This window comes from Rhinolophus sinicus, linkage group LG16 (genome assembly GCF_036562045.2).
Source record: "Rhinolophus sinicus isolate RSC01 linkage group LG16, ASM3656204v1, whole genome shotgun sequence".
Lineage (NCBI taxonomy): Eukaryota > Metazoa > Chordata > Mammalia > Chiroptera > Rhinolophidae > Rhinolophus > Rhinolophus sinicus.
Genome location: NC_133765.1, coordinates 11,420,189 through 11,439,643, shown reverse-complemented (window position 1 = coordinate 11,439,643; position 19,455 = coordinate 11,420,189). Strand labels below are relative to the sequence as shown.

Sequence of the window (19,455 nt, the reverse complement as noted above, 5' to 3'; positions counted from 1 at the left end):
GGGCAGGAAGACATGTGGTACCACAATGTGTGGTACCCGGTAGCAACTGTTCTCAGGAGTTGGACCCCTAAGAAGGGGTGGGAGGACACGGATGGCTCTCCAGCCAGCGTGGAGAGGGCCCTGCAGGTTCTGACTGAGTGGTTGCCAGAGGAGGCGAAGAGTACAGTCGGCCACATGGACTGGATGTTCCTCACTGCGTTGCATCCTAATGCAGAAGACACACTTAATGAAATAGCCCAGGTCTGGGATCAGCAGTCCCGGTGGGAGGTGCTGGAAGCTCAGGGCCACCTGTTAGTGGAGGAGTCCCACAGTGGAGACACTAAGGCAGAAGCAGACGAAGAGAGTGGGAGCGATGTAGCTCTTAACCTCCATGCCCAGCCCATCGTGAAACAAAAGGTAAAGCATGAGCAACCTTTCAGTCCCAGGGGTGTTGCTGCCGGCAACCCAGCAGTGGCTGAGTTCACAACCTGCACCCCTTACACTCCCACTGAGTTGCAAGAGCAGGGGAGGCGGTGCTGACAGCGCCCTGGAGAGCCAGTCTCGGCTTGGCTACTACATTTACAGGATGGGGGTGCAGACAACATTCTCTGTTCCCCAGGCGAGATGGAAAAGCTCGCCTCTGTGGCAGTGCATCCGACCCTACGACAAAGGTTACAGAACTGCCATAGGTTGGCCCAAGACCAGGGTAACCACACACTAAGGGAGTGGCTCACCACTGCGATATGCACGATATGGGAAGAGGCTGGCGAGCTGCCAGACACTGTGAGTAAATGGCAGTCATATACTGAACTTATTCAAATCATCAGTGAAATGGGTATGAGACATGCTATGTTCAACCCTAGTATGCGGGGGCCGGATGACGAGCGTTTTACAACCAGCATGAGAGATCTGGCTTTGGATACTGCACCTGCGAGTGCTTTTGGATCCTTGGTTGCTATTCTTATGTCTTATGTGGGGTGGCGTATCCATGAAGTTACCTCTGCCATGGCCACCCTGGGGGATGTTGAAAGCCAGTGGCAAGGAAAGTTAAGACACGAGGTCCGAGAAGTCAAGACCTGGAAGCCCAAATCAAAAGTAATGGGGCGAGGTCATGGGCCTCAGAGAGTAACATGCACACAGATGTGGCATGATCTTGTAGCAGCGGGGGTTGATCAGGAAAAAATATACCAATAACCCAATGCACTCTTGTTAAAACTTTGGAAACTGCTGTGTCTGGAAAAGCAATTCCGGTGAAGCCTAAAGGAGAAGTCCAGGAAAGCACGACCTGTGTCCCTCCAGGACTTCATGCGGCCGCTCGATACAACTACTTTCAGCTTGTTTAGGGGTGGGGCCAAGGTACCCGGTCAGAGGGGATGAGTGGGGACCAGAGGCCCCACATGGAACTGTCCATACGTTGGTCCCCTTCTAATGTGCAGAGGGTTTTGGCCGTAGCTGACACCGGCACAGACTGCAGTCTTGTTTATGGGAACCCAGAACTGTTCCCCAGATCAGCTATCTGCACTGATGACTAAGGGGGAAAGATTGTGACGGTAAAAGCTGTTTCCTTACCAGTGGGAATAGGAAGGCTTCCCCTCCCCAAACCTAAATAGTATATGTCCCCCCTGTCCCGAGATATATTGTAGGGGTGGACATGCTACATGGCCTCAGCTTACAGACGTGGTAGGAGAGTTCCATCTCCAGATCCGGGTGGTGAAAAGGGTAACACGCGGGCATGCTCACCACCCTCCTCAAGTGTTGCCACAGTCCTGGCGCGTGGTTACAGTGCGACAGTACCGCCTGCCAGGAGGACAGGAGGAGATTGGTCGAACAATATTGGAATTAGAGAAGGCACATATTGTGAAGCCAATGCACAGTCCCTTTATCTCCCCAGTATGGCCTGTCAAGAAGCCAGATGAGACCTGGAGAATGACTGTGGACTATAGGGAGTTAACTAAGGTGATGCCACCTTTGCACGCTGCAGTGCCTTCAATTCACGATTTGATGGATCGTCTGTCCGCCTGGGAACGTATCACTATGTAGTGGATTTGGCCAATGCTTTTTTCTCCATTGACATTGCATCCGAGTGTCAAGAGCAGTTTGCTTTTACTTGGGACGGGAGGCAGTGGACTTTTCAAGTCCTTCCGCAAGGATACTTGCACAGCCCCACTATCTGCCATGGGCTCATAGCCCAGGACTTGGCACAGTGGGATCACCCATCCTCTGTGATCTTGTTTCACTATGTTGATGATATTTTACTAACATCTGATTCTCTTTCAGATTTAGAACAAGCAGCTTCCTCTCTCTCTGCCACCTGAAGTCACGTGGCTGGACGGTGAATGAGGAAAAGGTCCAAGGCCCTGGCTTATCTGTCAAGTTTTTTGGTGTTGTGTGGTCGGGTAAGACAAAGGTCTTATCTGAGGTGATTATTAATAAAATACAAGCATTTCCCCAGCCGACCAAGGTCTCCCAACTGCAGACGTATTTGGGTCTGCTAGGGTATTGGCAGGTGTTTGTACCCCATTTAGCACAAATGACAAGGCCCTTGTAGAACATGATAAAAAGGGGGCCTCATGGGATTGGACAGAGGCTATAGAGCAGGACTTTGTTGTCACAAAACAGGCAGTGAAGCAGGCACATGCTCTGCAAGTAGTAGACCCTGGTCGCCTGTTTGAACTTGATGTTCACATAACCCAAGAGGGGTATGGTTGCAGCCTCTGGCAATGGCAGGAGTGTGTCAGGTCACCAGTGGGATTTTGGTCTCAATTATGGAAAGGAGCGGAGGTCTGCTACTCTCTAATAGAGAAACAGCTGGCTGCTGTGTACGCAGCCCTAGTGGCCACAGAAGCCATCACAGGAACAGCACAGGTGTTGTTTCGAACAACCTATTCCGTCCAGGGGTGGGTCTGTATGTGGACCCAGGGACCCAAAACGGGGGTGGCACAGACCACCACCCTCACCAAATGGGGTGCCTACTTGGAGCAACGTAGCACCCTTAGTTCAAGCCCTTTGAGCACAGAGCTACAGCAGGTCCTGGGGCCTGTGGAGCTTGTAGCCCAGGCTGAGCCAAGTGCTCTGCCTAGAGGGGAGGACTTGGAGCCCTCACCCTACAAAGAAGGACAGTCCCCAGTACCTGAGGATGCCTGGTATACTGATGGCTTTAGCAAGGAGCTGTAGCCTTTTGGACGGCTGTTGATGTGCAGCCCAAAGCAGACACCATTTAGTTTGATACTGGGACAGGCCAGAGTAGACAGTGGGTTGAGCTATGGGCTGTGTGGATGATAATCAGCCACGAGCCCAGACCCCTAGTTATTTGTACTGACAGCTGGGCGGTGTTCCGGGGCCTAACGTTGTGGCTTCCCACGTAGAAACACCAAAACTTGTTGGTAGGACACCGTCCACTGGGGGGTCAAGCCATGTGGCAGGAGCTCTGAGACCTAGGGCAGGGAAAAGAGGTGACCCTAATGCGTGTCACAGGTCACTCTCCCTTAGTGTCCCCAGGTAATGATGAAGCAGATGCCCTAGCACAGTTCCGATGGTTAGAACGGGCCCCAGCTACTGATATAGCCCATTGGCTGCATAGGAAATTGCACCACACTGGAAGCCAAACCATGTGGCAAGTGAGCAGACACTGGGGTCTATCTTTGAAATGACAGGAGATAGCAGATGCCTGCTATGACTGTGCCATCTGTGCCCAGGACAACCCCCAAAGGCAGAAGCTCCCCTGGGAGACACAGCAGATTATGTGAGGGAGGGTGCCCCTAACTCGCTGGCAAGTGGATTACATTGGACCCCTGCCTAAGGCCCACAATGCTATGTATGCGTTCACTGCAGTGGACACTGCTATGGGGTTGATGTTTGCTTGGCTGTGTCCGCTGCAGATCAGCGACATACAGTGGTCGCTCTTACATGGCTGTGTGCCCTCTATGGGTGCCCCCAAGTCATTGAAAGTGACAGGGGTACCCATTTTACGGGGCAAGAAGTGAGTGCTGGGCTGCCAGGATGAATGTACAATGGTTGTTTCATACCCCGTACAACCCACAAGCAGCTGGCATGATTGAATGCTACAACGGCCTTTTGAAGCAAGGCCTCTGTGTGTCAAAACACCTTCCCACGATACGTGACTGGGCCTCACATTTATGGGACATTTTGAGAATCCTGAACAAGAGATCACGGAAGGGAGGGCCCGCACCAGTAGAAGCTCTGCTACATCGAACAGCCGCTCCCATTCAGTTACAGGTTACAACAAGTGAGACTGTTAAAGCCATGCTATGGCAGAAATGGAAACATTTTGCTGCCAGCACCCATATGCTTGAAAGCAGGGAAATGGCAGCAATGGACTTGGCCCTGGTGGGTCAAAAGCCCCCACTGTCGATGGTTGGGCCTGATAGCCCCATGTGCGGCTGATTTGACCCATGATTTGCAAGTGACGCCAGGGGTGGTGGCTGAGTGGCCACCGCAAGTGACTGTGGTATAAGGAAGTCCCGATGCCAGGTCGATTTTGTGGGGAACCTATGCTCTCTCGTTATGGCCTATTATGGGGTCCCCTATTCCATTACACCTTAAAACTATGCAAGGGACCCCAGGCACTGCCATAAACATCTGGTACCACAAACCAGGAAAGGTGCCTGTGACAGCGACCCTCCTTTCCCAGGACAAAAAGCTAGCATGTATCCTCCCAGATGGGAGCTATTTGCCATTGTTGGTTCCTAAGACTACTATTTATTTCTGCCCATTGGTGCCTATAGGCTAATATGACACAGGGCCTCGTGGAAGACACTTGTGTAGATTGTGAGGCGAGACCCTGGAGGGTAGAGTGTGGGGAGAGAGCCAGGAGAGCAGTTTCCAGGCTCGCGACCTCATATGGAAAGGTGCTGGCTCGGGTAGTAGATGGCCATCAGCTGTGACTAGTAGGCCATCAGCTGTTACCGGTTGGCCATTAGCAACTAATATAACCACCGTGGCTACACTGGCAGGTTTGTTGGCAGAGAAGCAGACAGCAGATTGCAGATAGTGTGGCTCCTGCTTCCTGTGTCTCCAACCCAGCCGCCAGCGAGACTATAGTGGTGTGACTCCCCTACCTCTGGCTCCGTGGGTGTTCCTTTTAGTCCTCACCATGTCCTGCGTTCTTGTATGGGGAGCGGGACCAGAGTCCCTGCATGACAACACCCCTTTCCAGATGTTTTTCCTTCCTTGGATGCTCTATCTCTGCATTAGGAGTAGTTGCTGCTCCTCTATCTACTATTTCTGTGCTCATTAGCACTTTCTACACCTCTTCTTACTGTTACTCTAATCTCCTATCATAATTAATATTTACTTATATTAAAATTTCCCTGTTCAAATCGCTAGTGTTTTCTGTCTGGTGGGAGGACTAGAACTGATGCATCCCCTTACCTCACTTCTTACTTACTTGTATCTTTGTTTATTTTTCTTCAGTCATTCCTGACTCCTTGCTGTTACTCAAATACTACCCTGTTTCCCCGAAAATAAGACCTAGACAGAAAATCAGCTCTAATGAGTCTTTTGGAACAAAAATTAATATAAGATCCGGTCTTATTTTACTATCATAAAAGACCAGGTCTTATATGATTAATATAAGACCGGGTCTTATATTAATTTTTGCTCCTAAAGATGCATTAGAGCTGATTGTCTGGAGGTCTTATTTTCAGGGGAACACGGTAAATCTATGCCCCCACCTCAGAGCTTTTGTACTTGCCCTTCCCTCAGCCTGGAAAATTCTTCCCACAGATATGCACACAGCTTTCTCTCTTACATTCTGAGTTCTTGCATAAATGTCATTATCTCGGTGATGACTCCTTGGATCCCTGAAATTGCACCATCCCTTCCCTACCTCCTCTCCCTTTTTTGCTTTTTTCTCCAAAACACTTTCATCATCTGGAATACTGTATGTGTTACTCATTTTTGTCGTTTGTTATGTACTTCCCCCCCCTAGCATATAAGCTTCCTGAGGAATTTTTGACTGTTTTGTTAACAGCAATCTCTTTGGTGCCTAACACAGCAGGTGACACACAATAAGCCCTAAATACAGAGGGTACCAAAAATAAAGATACACATTTTAAGAAAAGAAAAAACTGTATTAATATTGTAATGCACTGAATGACAATAGCATTCATTTGATTAACAACATCTTTTGAGTGAATGTCATACTACACATTGCCACTGTAATTCAATTCAACTTCAAAAAGTAATATATAGAGAATGTCTGTTAAAATGTGTATATTTTTTGGCACCCCTGTCAGTTTGTGTTGTTTTTTTTTTTGTTGAATGACTTGACTGTCTATAAGATAGAAGTAAATCAGTTGTACAAGTAAAGCACAGCTATTTTTGATACTGCTAATAGAGAAAAATTTCCCCTGAACCTATAGGTTCTCATAGAGAACATGCTTTATTACCTATTGAAAGATATCTTTAGCAATATTTCAGTAAGCACAGCAAGTAATTTCATGATATATTCTAATAACATCTCAGAAATAAATTATGGACATAATACAAGTATTACCCAGTAAACACTATTGAAAATATCACACTAAACTTAAAAAGATAATGGCACTTATATAAATTATTAATAATATCCTTTGCAACTTTGAATCCTTCTGTAAATATTCAATAAAACATTTATACATTTATTACACTTTATTTCAGTAACATGCACAATAAAATACTACTCTCTTTATCTTTTCTTTCATCAAAACATATTATGGTTTTTATGAATTTATTACCTTGAGTGTTACTTAGTGTGTCTTTGAGTTTTTCCATAGTCCTAGACCACACAGTCACTTGCATTCAGAAATGTTTCTCAAATGCCCCCTCCAGGACATGAAATACTGCAAACTTAACTCCACCCTTTAGTAACCTTGTAACATAGCATATTGGATATATAGGAGCTTTTTCTTTCACCTACCTCAGCCCTCCTCAACCAACATTTTAAAATCATACTGAAATATACATCTGATGATCAGTTTTATTTTCTACTGCTTCCCTTAGCTATCCCAAGGATATGTTTTAAAACCCACCCCCTTCCTTCAAATAATTGCCAGCAAAAATTATTCAGATTAGTATATACACAGACTAAAATATTTCACAGAAAAATATAGAAAAGTAAATTTCCATATGCTGAGACTTCGTGTAAAGATAATTTTTACTATAGTAAGAATATGTACTATAACTACAAAAAAATTTTAGATTGTAGAGAAATGATCATGACCTAGAAATATGAGAAAGCATCTTGGAGGAGGTTATAGAACATTCAACATTTTTTAAATACCAAAACGTCTCAAGTTGTACATCTTATTCTTCTGACTCCCAAGATAAGAATGTCTCCAAAAATCCCAGAGAAATCTCTGCTGGTTCATATGGATTCTAATATGAAAGACCAAACTGTATGCTCAATTGGAAAATATATGGACAACTTATAAGTGGATGAAGATGTGATAAAATAGCATTATCTTTCAGTTAAAGCAAGTATCATTTGGTATGGAATTCATAGAAAGTCAAAGAGTGACTGATGAATTCTCCACAGAGTCTTCTCACTGAAATTATTTCCTTTTTCTATCAAGAGACCCTGCCTGGACCTAATAGAAATGTCAACTCACCTTACATTTTCCTTTCTAAGAGATCCATTCTCTATGAGCTCAATGTTCCCTTCTACGAATTTCATTAATCACATAGTAGTCTACCAAGTTTAGTATTTTTCCAAGCACATGTAATTTTCATAGTAAACTTCACTAGAAGCATGAGTCATTCTTATTGGCTTGTCAATGAAAAGTTAGACAGGAAACAAGGTGCTGATGCAGAGAAAGATGGCACAGGCAGAAAGATCTGAAGCCCAGGGTGAAGACCAACTCCAAGGTAACACATCTCCATGATATTCCTGAATTGTACAGACATCATGTTATGTTGATGTGTGACATCATGATATGTTATGTTGGACAAGCACTGTGCCATTACTCTTTTTAATACTTTCTATCCTGCCAGGAGTTGATAGTATAGGAGGACTGTTGGTTTTACACAGTAAACTTTTTTTTTAAATCACATATGTACCTCTTTCAAAAAAATATTTTTAAAAACACACATCTGCTTAGGACACTTTATTTAAGGGATTGTCCTTTAATAAGGACACTTTATTTAAGGGATTATCCTTTAGTAAGGCTTATCTAGTGGCAAGTGGGCATATGCCTATGTGAAAACTTGTTTGAAATTCTCATACAAATGTGGAGCTAACATTCCTGGAAGATGGCCACTTTAGAAGGAAACTGAATTTGAAGTCGACTGGTAACATTGCAAATAAATTTCGTGACAACAGATTATATATAACGAAGAGATAAGGATATAGAACACTAATAGATGTATAGACATAGATATAGAAAATAGGAATATATATATAACAAGACTATATATAACTAAGAGATTCTCAAATTATATGGGAAGAGTAATTTAAAGCTGGAAGAAAATGCCAAGTTTAGAAAAATAGTCCTACCAACTTTATCATCAGTGTTAAGTTCTGGCAAGACATAGAAAAAAAGAAAGCCTATTCCTTTCAATATCATTTTCCTTGATTGATTGGATTACTGTCCACTGTAACGTGGATTTATATATATATATATAAATCCATATATATATATACTCTTACTGATATGTGGAGTTGGTCAGGTGATTTGCTGTAATCAATGAGATATAAGTGTATGTGACACTAGAAGATGGCTTAAATATACTTTGACTGGGCTCTGAAGCTCCTGAAATACTGGTAGAAAAGCACGTCCAAAGCAAACACTGCTCTTCAGCCAGGGACCCACAACAGGACACATGAAGTAGACATGAACCTCACCTGAAGCCTGCAAAGGGAAACAGAATTCACTTGTTTATTACAGACCTACAGGCAAGAAAACATGTGTTTTGTTGTAAGCCCCTTAGATTTTCACTGAGTAAGTAAAATCCCAAACCTATGATTTTTTGGTCCCTAGCAATTTTCAAGTCCTTAAACTCACATCAACAGGACATGGACTACTAAAGCAATAGGGGTGCATCCTTCCTTATATCCCTTAAAGTTGGGGCCATGGTGGATATTTGACAAGGGAAATCCTTCCAGAGATCAGAACTGGGTCAAAATGATTAGCTACTAAGGAACTCCTTACAATGAAAGGGCAAGAAACCCTTGCTATATCTATATAACAACAACATCAACAACAACAAAGCCCTTATTATTTTAGCAAAGATTTGAGTCATATTTTTGTTACTTACAATTTGAAAGTATCTTAACATTTTAAATTATCACATATATTTATATGTATTTGTGAGCTATGGTAATTGTAATAAAGGAGAAATATAAGGTAATAATGAAGATGTACCTAGAATATGTTTAAGGTTTCCCTGTGTGATATACATATAGGCAGAGCAGTTAATGGATCAGAGAACCCAAATAAATGCAGTGTGGCTTGAAGACAGGGAAAAATGTTTGTAGGGGTGGAATAAAATAAAACCAGAGATATAAAGAGGAGCAAAAAGCAGTGGTCTTTATACTGAAAGCAAAGGTATGTATAGAGTAAAATCAAATATAAAGAATTCTTTCTGGACACGCCAGTGCTGCTCATGGGTGCTCAAAACCTCTTGATCAAACCCTCCCCAACAATAACAAAAAAATTCTTCAAAGACAAATAAATAGTTAATCGATAATGACTCAACCCAGATAATAATAAAGTCATCATGTCTAATTCCATAGTTAACTTATACAAAAATAACATAAGCAATTTTTAAAGTTAGGAGAGGAGCAGCCATTTCTGCTTTGATCACTGCCATATGGAGCAGGACTATATGGGAATATAGCAGGGACTTAGTGCTATTTATCAAATGAGTAAATGAATGAATAGACAGTATGACTATGGTAATAGCATTGAAATTTAGGATGTAGGGCTAATGAAAATTTCCTCTTGCTATTAGCTTCTGAATCCTGTTTTGTCTTATGTAGCCTAGCATAATTGTTCTTTGTACTAAAAATTATAATACCAACTAAAAGTTTTTCTAATGTTTACACATGCGAGTATTCAAAGGTCAAGATGTTTTGTTTTTTTTAAAAAAGGACTTCAATTAGCATGACTCTAGACCAGAAACCTCTAAAATTAATTACATGTAATTTAATTCTCCTTCAAAACATGCTCTGCAAGTGATGGATGTAGTTGCTGGCAATTGTTTGTACTGTGTTGCTGCTGTTTATATTTTTGAATAGCAGGGAGTGGAGGAATTCTATATTTTCAGCAGGAAAAGAACAAAGGACCTAATTTGAAAATAAAATTGAGACCTCCTAAGTCTTTAGGGTGAATAGCAGCTCCAGTTGAATTCTATGAATCATTCTTTATCTCTATTTTCTCTACCATGTTGACTCCAAACAGATGATGCCTCATCACATCTCTCCACTCTCATTTCTGCATATCACAAGCAAATTTAAAACCTTAGTGGAGGGATACCTAAAAAACTCAGGCCACAAAGGGTTCTTATTTTTAAAAAAAATAGCAAGACAAATCTTATTTAGTATGAAATAATAACCAAAAATGTATTAATGTAGTTAGGAGGTTCAGCATTAAAGAAATAAAATCTAAACCATACAAGGAACTAAAACAAAGCAAAACAAAACGAAAAACCTTGCAACCTTGACTATACACCCATGTTTGGCAGCATAATTCACAGTAGCTAAAATATGTAAACAACCTAAGTGTCTGTGGACAGATAAATGAATAAAAAAAAGTGAGTATACATACATATAATGGAATGTTATTCAGCTTTAAAAATAAGGAAATCCTGTCATTTGTGAAAACATAGACAAACTCGGGAAACATTATGTTAAGTGAAATAAGCCAGGCACAGAAAGAGAAATATTGTATAATCTCACTTAGATGTGGAAACTAAAAAAAAAAAAAATCTAACTCATAATGACAGAGTAGAATAGTGAGGGGCAACAAAGAATAATGGTCCCTAACAGGGATCTAGGAAAGAAATGAGGTGAGGCCTAAGATTTCCCACCTGACTTTTTTGAGAGTGTCCAGGATGTAACTCAGGAATAGGTAACCCAGGTGAAGTCTGGAAAGCTCCCTGAGTTGAAAAGACAGGACTGAAAGTCCAGAGTGGTCAAGAAGACTGGAGTTAGCAGGACAGCATGTCAGGAGCACGTGGCACAGAGAGAAAACCCTAGAGACAAGCAGAGGATTCTCCTTGAGTATTCAGCAGAGCACTTATCAACACATGTGTGTGAGAAAACCACTTGAAGCAGGAGAAAGAAAAACCCAAAATGATTAGAGAGAAGAATAGTAGCAGACATATACGAGGTCTGACAATTAAGATCACAAACTCATCCTAGAAAAAGGGCTACATACCTCATTGCTGAATATCACTATGGTCACTTTTGAAGTACTCCCCTTGGAAAGCTATGCACCAATGCCAGTGCTTAGTCCACCCTTCAAAGCAATTTTGAATGTCTTTTTCTGGAATGGCCTCAGAGCTTTCGTCATATTAATCTTGATGTCCTGAATGTCACCAAAATGTCTTCCTCTCAATATTTCCTTTCCCTTCAAGTAACGAAAGAAGTCATTGGGGGCCAGATCAGGTGAGTAGGGAGGGTGTTCCAATACAGTTATTTGTTTACTGGCTACAAACTCCCTCACAGACAGTGCCATGTGAACTGATGCATTGTCGTGATGCAAGAGCCATGAATTGTTGGTGAAAAGTTCAGGTCGTCTAACTTTTCACACAGCCTTTTCAGCACTTCCAAATAGTAAACTCGGTTAACTTTTTGTCCAGTTGGTACAAATTCATAATGAATAATCCCTCTGATATAGCAAAAAAAAATAATCCCTCTGATATAACAACATTGTTGCAATAAGTACACGAACTTAATTGTCAGACCTCATACACGGTGCAGGGATATTACCTGTTACAGCCAAACAGAGGGAAAAAACCTCGTAATTTATGAGTCATTGGGTACAGGACTCAGAAAAGTTTTGCCTTACTGGTGGGAAATAATTAGGCTGAGACTAAATGCTTCTCTGATCTCATTAACAAATCTTCAAAGCAGGAAGCAAAAGGATCAAACTGCAAGTTTCTTAATTAATTCTTAGGACAAAACCTTCTACAGAAAATAAATGAAATGTTGCAGATTAAATGAGATTAACACCTATTAAACATCAATCTTGAAGATACAGTAACTATCTACATGAGTCACAGAAAGAAAAAAAATAATGAATTTTTTTTTTAAAGCATCAGTGAGCTCTGGAACAATTTCAAGTAGCCTAATACATGTATTTGAAATCCCTGAAAAAGGGACAAAAAGAAAATATTTGAAGAAAAAGCTGTCAAAACTCACACTCGTCAGAATGGCTATCATCAATAAATCAACAAACAAGTGTTGGTGAGGATGTGGAATAAAGGGAAATCTCATGCACTGTTATTGGGATTGCAAATTGGTGCAACTGCTATGGAAAGCAGTATAGAGATTTCTCAAAAAATTAAATATAGAACTATCTTATGACCCAGCAATTCCACTTCTTTATCCAAAGCAATTCCACTTTCTTTATGCAAAGAAATCCAAAACACTAATTCAAAAAGAAATATATACCCCTATATTCATTGCAGCACTATTTACAATAGCCAACATAGGGAAGCAAACTAAGTGCTCATCAATAGACGATTGGATAAAGAAATTGTGGTACATTTATACAATGGATGTTAGCCATAAAAAAGAAGGAAATCTTACCATTTGCAACAACATGGATGGACCTAAAGTGAAATAAGTCAGACTAACTCCCTGCCGGTGTGGACTCTGAGGGTTGTGGCCACACGTTTTCAGAGCCTCTCCATCCTCTAATTTCCTCCCTCCCTCTTCTTCCCTCTGTGGTTGCTGTTTGACTGAAGCAGACCCCCTGACCCATCCCAAACTTTTCCTGACCTCAGTGACACCAGATTGGCCCCCTTTTTCTGTTTTCTCACCCAGCCTCAGTGTCAGGGTAGAGGCCTTGAGGAGCTGCAGCTGAAGAGAGAAAAGAATGATGTGACCCTCAGCTCCCCAGCCCCGCTGGCTGGCTTTTGCGCCACCACCACAGCAATGAAGCAGACTCCACTCACCTGCTCCGGCCATACGCAGCCTGAGGTTGATTTGGCCATCAGTGAGATCATGCCTAATGGCTATTTCTTAATTAGTGCTTGCAAGGATGGTAAGCCTAAACTACACCAGGGAGATACAGGAGACCGGATTGGAACATTTTGGGGTCATAAGTGTGCTATTTGGGGTGTAACATTGAATAATGATGCCACCAAAGCAGCTGCAGATTTCACAGTCAAAGAGGGGAATGCTGTCTCAGGAGATGAATTGGTGACTCTGGCTCATAAACACATTGTCAAGACTGTGGATTTTACGCAAGATAGTAATTACTTGTTAACTGAGGGACAGGAAAAACTGTTACACATATACAACTTCAACAAACCTGAAGCAGAACCTAAGGAAATCAGTGGTCATACCTCTAGTATTAAAAAGGCTCTACGGTGCAGTGAGAATAAGCAGATTCTTTTAGCTGATGATAAAACTGCCCACCTTTGGGATAATCCTACTACGACAGAAGTGAAATCTCTCAATTTTAATATGTCTGTTAGCAGTGTGGAATACATTCCTTAGGGAGAGATCTTGGTAAAAACTTACGGATGATCTTTTGCTTTTCACAGTGCAGTAAGTTTCGACCCAATTAAATCCTTTGATGCTCCTGCAGCCAACAATTCTACATCTCTTTATCCTGAGAAAGAATATCTTGTTGCAGGTGGTAAAGATATTGAACTTTGTAGGTATGATTATCATAGTGGAAAAGAATTAGAATCCTACAAAGGACATGTTGGTCCTAGTCACTGTGTGAGATTTAGTCCTGATAGAGGAGAACATGCCAGTGGTTCCAAAGATGGAACATGAGACCACGGCAAACTGCGGTAGGAAGAACATATGGCCTTTAGAAATGTGTTCTTCCTGAAGAAGACAGTGGTGAGCCGGCAAAGCCAAAGATCAGTTTTCCAGAAACAATGGGAAGAGGAGCTAGAAGAAACTGCTTCAGAAATTTCACATTCCATCTAGTTCGACTCTTGAAGTGAAGACTTGAGTATCAGACATATGTCACAGATAGTATACAGCTTACAGACTAAAACAAGCAAGTGGAGGAAAGCATCAGCAATTCAGAGTTACTCTCTGCTTAAGACAAACATGAACAATGAAAATTGAGGAATATGAATTACGTCCAGTTCTGGCACTAACTAACTTAGTGTTACCTGTAAGTAAAAATGCAAGACTACCAGATGAAGGCAAGTGGAGTTATGCTCTTGTAGTACGATGGTGTGCTGTCTTTTTAATGAATATGTGCAAGCCAGCATCCAATTTCTCTTTATAATTAGATTTCTTATAGCTGTTAACGTTATTATAGAGAAAAAAATATACACTGGCCTATTTTTCTGACTTTTTTTCTGACTTTTTCCTTCAAGTAGAAAGCTAGTTTTTTGCTTTAGTTGTAGAGAAGAGAGAATACATAATACAGTAGCTGGCTTGATTTCTCTTTCATCGCACACTTCTTCTGAACATCTAGTTGTTTTTAGTTGTATAAATAAAATGCCTCTAAAACAACAACAAAAAGTAAAGTCATACTGAGAAAAACAAATACCGTATGATCTTACTTATATGCAGAATCTAAAGAACAAAAATAAATGAACAAATGAAACAGAAATAGATTTACAGATACAAAGAACAAACTGATGGTTGTCAGAGGGGAGGGGGTTTGAGTAGCTGGGTGAAAAAGGTGAAGGGATTAAGAAATACAAATTGGTAGTTACAAAATAGTCAAAACATAGAGAATATAGTCAATAATGTTGAAACAACTTTGTATAGTGCCAGGTGGGTATTAGACTAATTGGGAGGATTACTGCATAAATTATATAAATGTCTAACTATGCTGTACACCTGAAAGTAACATAAAATAATATTGAATGCCAACTGTAATTTAAAAAAAAAATTTATTTAAAAAAATAACTTTTCCAATTTTGGTGAAAACTATAAACACACAAGTCTAAGGAGCACAGTCAACCCTAAGCACAAAAAAAATGTCTAATACTATATGTACCAAGACAAACAATTAAATTGATCAAAATTGGTGATGATAATAGGAAAATCTTAAAAGCCACCTGAGGAAAAAGAAATAGTATAAAAAAAATTATGGTTATGGCAGATTTCTTGTCTGAAACAATGAAAGCAAGAAGACAGTGTAGCAATATCTTTTCAGTATTGAAAAAGAAAACTTTAAACCTAGTATACTATACTCAGTGAAAATAATTTTCAGAATGATATACAAAAGTGGAAATAATGCATCACCAGAAGACCAAACTATAAGAAATGTTACAGGAAATCCTTAAGGCAGATGAAAGATAAGACAATGTGGACATATACAAATATACCTCAAAAAATGGATAGTTACATATGCTAGAATATATATATATATATATATATATATATATATATATATATATATATATATATATATTTATACTAGTGTATAAATATAAATAATACCATAAGTAACTATATATATGTAGTGTGTATATATGTGACTTTTTTATTATTTAAATGTCTTCAACAGATAATTGGCTATTTACAAAAAAGAATAAATATGTAAGATGAAGTTTATAATATATGTGTACGTAAAATATATAAGCGTAAAAGACAGTGTAATGGTGTAATGGTATCTTCTATTTTTGAAATTTGGATCTCTGATGTAATTCAATTTGACAATGGTTTCTCTTGAGACTTTCTGAATTTTTTTTTCCCTTTCTTTGCTTCCCTTTCCTCCCACTATACCTTGATGACTCTGTTTACTGTGCATCTACAATGCATACCAGTTTCAATGGTTCTGTTTACTTCAGACCAGTGTGCACACCTGGCCCTGTAACTTGGGAGAGGTTTTCTTGCATCTGTATGGAATTCATTCCTGACTGTGGGGCAGACCAGCCTCTGGGAAGTGCCTTTTCCTGAAGTTGCATGGCCAATTTCTCCTTCCTTTGTGGGTCATATGGATCCTGCTTCTTGTGTCTCCAACCCAGCGTCCAACAAGACTATAGTGGTATGACTCTCCTATCTATGGCTCCGTGGGTGTTCCTTTTTGGCTTCACCATATCCTGCGTTCTTATGTGGGGAGCAGGACCAGAGACGCCACATGACACCCTGCATGACACTGGTGTTTTGAGGAAATTAATAAAATTGATATACCTCTAGCCATTTGTATTAATCGTGTCTTTTTATTTTCTGTATCTCTTATGCTTTAACATATGAGACTTTACTGACTCTGGAGAGATTGTCCTCACAGGGCTATCCAATTCCTAGAGATTCTTTTTTTTTTTTTTTTTTAATAGCTGAGTAATATTCCAGTGTGTGTGTGTGTGTGGTGTGTGTGTGTGTGTGTGTGTATGTGTGTGTGTGTATCACATCTTCTTTATCCAGGCATCTATTGATGGGTACTTGGACTGCTTCCATATCTTGGCTATTGTAAATAATGCTGCAATGAACATAGGCGTGCATATATCTTTTCAAATGAGTGTTTTGGATTTCTTCAGATAAATACCCATAAGTGAAATTGCTGAGTCATAACATAGTTCTACTTTCAATTTTTTGAAGAACCCCCACACTGTTTCCACAGTGGTGCACCAATTTGCAATCCCACTAACAGTGCACAAAGGTTCCCTTCTCTCCACATCCTCACCAACATTTGTTTGCTGATTTATTGACTATAGCCATCTGACAGGTGTATGGTATATTATTTGGTGTAGGGGTTGCCATTTCCTGCTTTTGTCTGTCTGTAATACTATAAATGATTTTGTATTCTTTTCTTTTTTGTTTTATGTCGAATACCCTCCTGCGGTATATTGTGTAGTGCCAGTCATGTGTTAGAAAATTCTCTTAGCTTCCGTATGTTTGGAAAGGTCTTTATTCCTCCTTCATAGCTAAAGGATATCTTTGCTGGATATATTATTCTTGGCTCATAATTTCTCTTTCAGTAGTTTGAATATTTGATTCCACTCCCTCCTGGTTTGTAGCGATTCTGCTGAAAAATCTGATGATAATCTAATGGGCTTTTCTTTGTAGGTTACCATCTTCTTTTCCCTGGCTGCCTTGAGGATTTTTTCCTTTGTCATTAATTTTTGAAAATAAAATAAAGAGGCAACCAATCAAATGGGACTTTTGCAAACAACACCTCTGATAAGCGGCTAATATCCAAATTATGTAAGGAACTCGTACAACTCAATGGAAAAAAAACAATGCAATTTAAAAATGGGCAGCGGACCTGAATAGAAATTTCGATGCCAATAGGCATATGAAAAAATGCTCAACATCACTAATCATCAGAGACATGCAAATAAAAACCACAATGAGATATCACCTCACCTAAGTTAGAATGGCTATCATCAACAAGACAAACAGTAACAAGTGTTGGAGAGGCTGTGGAGAAAAAGGAACCCTCATACACTGTTGGTGGGAATGCAGACTGGTGTAGCCACTATGGAAGGCAGTGTGGAGGTTCTTCAGAAAATTAAAAATAAAATTACCACGTGGCCCACCAATCCCTCTCTTGGGTATCTACCCAGAAAATCTGAATACATTTATCCATGAAGATATGTGTGTTCCGATGTTCATTTCAGCTTTATTTATGGTGGCCCAGACATGGAAACAACCAAAGTGGCCTTCGATAGATGATTGGATAGAGAAGATGTGGTATATATACACAATGGAATACTATTCTGCCATAATAAAGACAAAATAATGCCTTTTGCGACATGGGTGGATCTTGAGTTTACAATGCTAAGTGAAATAAGTCAGGCAGAAAAAGTAGAGAACCATGTCATTCACTGATATGTGACATATAAAACTGAAAACAACAAAGAAACAAGACCAACAAATGAAGAAACAAAATCTCATAGACACAGACAATAGTTTAGTGGTTACCAGAGGTTGTGGGTGGAGCAGGTGGTAGATGAGGGTAAAAGGGATCAAATATATGGTGATGGAAGGAGACTGACTCTGGGTGGTGAACACACAATGTGATATATAGATGATGTATTACAGAATTGTACACCTGAACCCTATGTAACTGTACTAAGAATTGTCACCCCAATAAACTTTAATTTAAATAAATAAAGAAATAAAATAAAAAATTTAAAAAATAAAAGTAAAATAGAAACACGAAACAGGCAATATAATTGACCTATTTCAGCCTCCCTGTTTTCCAGATATAAAGCTGAGGGGTTACTCTTTAGGCACAAATTTCAGTATATTCCGCTTATCTCTTCCTACCTTTAGTATGGTTTAATGAAATGAAATCTGGACAGAGAGTCAGGAAATCATTATTTGCTGTGAGACTATGGGTAAACCATTGGTTTTATTAGGACCTTACCTTCCTAGTTTGAAAAATGAGGGTGTTGAACTAAGTCTATTCTAATGACCATTCCAATTTCAATTAAACAAATAATTGTAATATTCAATATATACTGATAACAAAAGATGAATACAAGTCACGTTTGACTTCTGCAATTACAAAAGGTGCTCAAAGTGGTTACCATCAGCGTAATTTTAATACAGTATTTTTCCTTTCTTAAAATGTATATACGCTTTTTTGGCACACTCTGTATATCTAGTAAAGTACTTACACTCAGAATATATTCTAAACTTAGTAATAAGGGTAAAATTAAAATAAACAAACAAAAGAATTGAACAGATACTTCACCAAAAAGATAATTCAAGACCGTTAGTCACTAGGGAATTGCAAATTAAAACCCTATGAGTTATCTATCATTATACGCCTATTGGAATGGCTAAAATTAAAATCCTTACTATACTATGCCTTGGTAAGGATGCTGAAAAATTCAAATTCTTATACACTGTTGATGAGAAGGTGATAAGGTATCACTGATTTGGAAAGCAATTTGGCAATTTATTAAAAATTAAACATATATGCAACCATTCCATTGCAAATTATTTAATCAAAATAATCAAAAGCATGCATTCATACAGAGATTTGTCCACAAGTGTTTATATCAGCTTAACTTTTTTTAATTAAAATTTATTGGGGTGACAATTGTTAGTAAAGTTACATAGATTTCAGGCGTACAATTCTGTATTACATCATCTATAAATCCCATTGTGTGTTCACCACCCAGAGTCAGTTCTCCTTCCATCACCATATATTTGACCCCTTTACCTTCATCTAACTCCCCACTACCACCTTACCCTCTGGTAACCATTAAACTATTGTCTGTGTTTATGAGTTTTTGTTTCTCATTTGTTTCTCTTGTTCTTTTTCTTCTTTTTGGTTCATATAACACATATCAGTGAAATCATATGCTTCTCTGCTTTTTCTGTCTCATTTTGCTTAGCATTATAATCTCAAAATCTATCCATGTTGTCAC

General features: G+C 39.8%; 1 pseudogene; it reads left to right on the top strand.

The window, feature by feature from the left end:
- The first annotated feature begins 603 nt into the window (after positions 1-603).
- LOC109437551 (serine-threonine kinase receptor-associated protein) lies at positions 604-14,092 on the top strand (annotated as a pseudogene).
- The last annotated feature ends 5,363 nt before the right edge of the window (positions 14,093-19,455 follow it).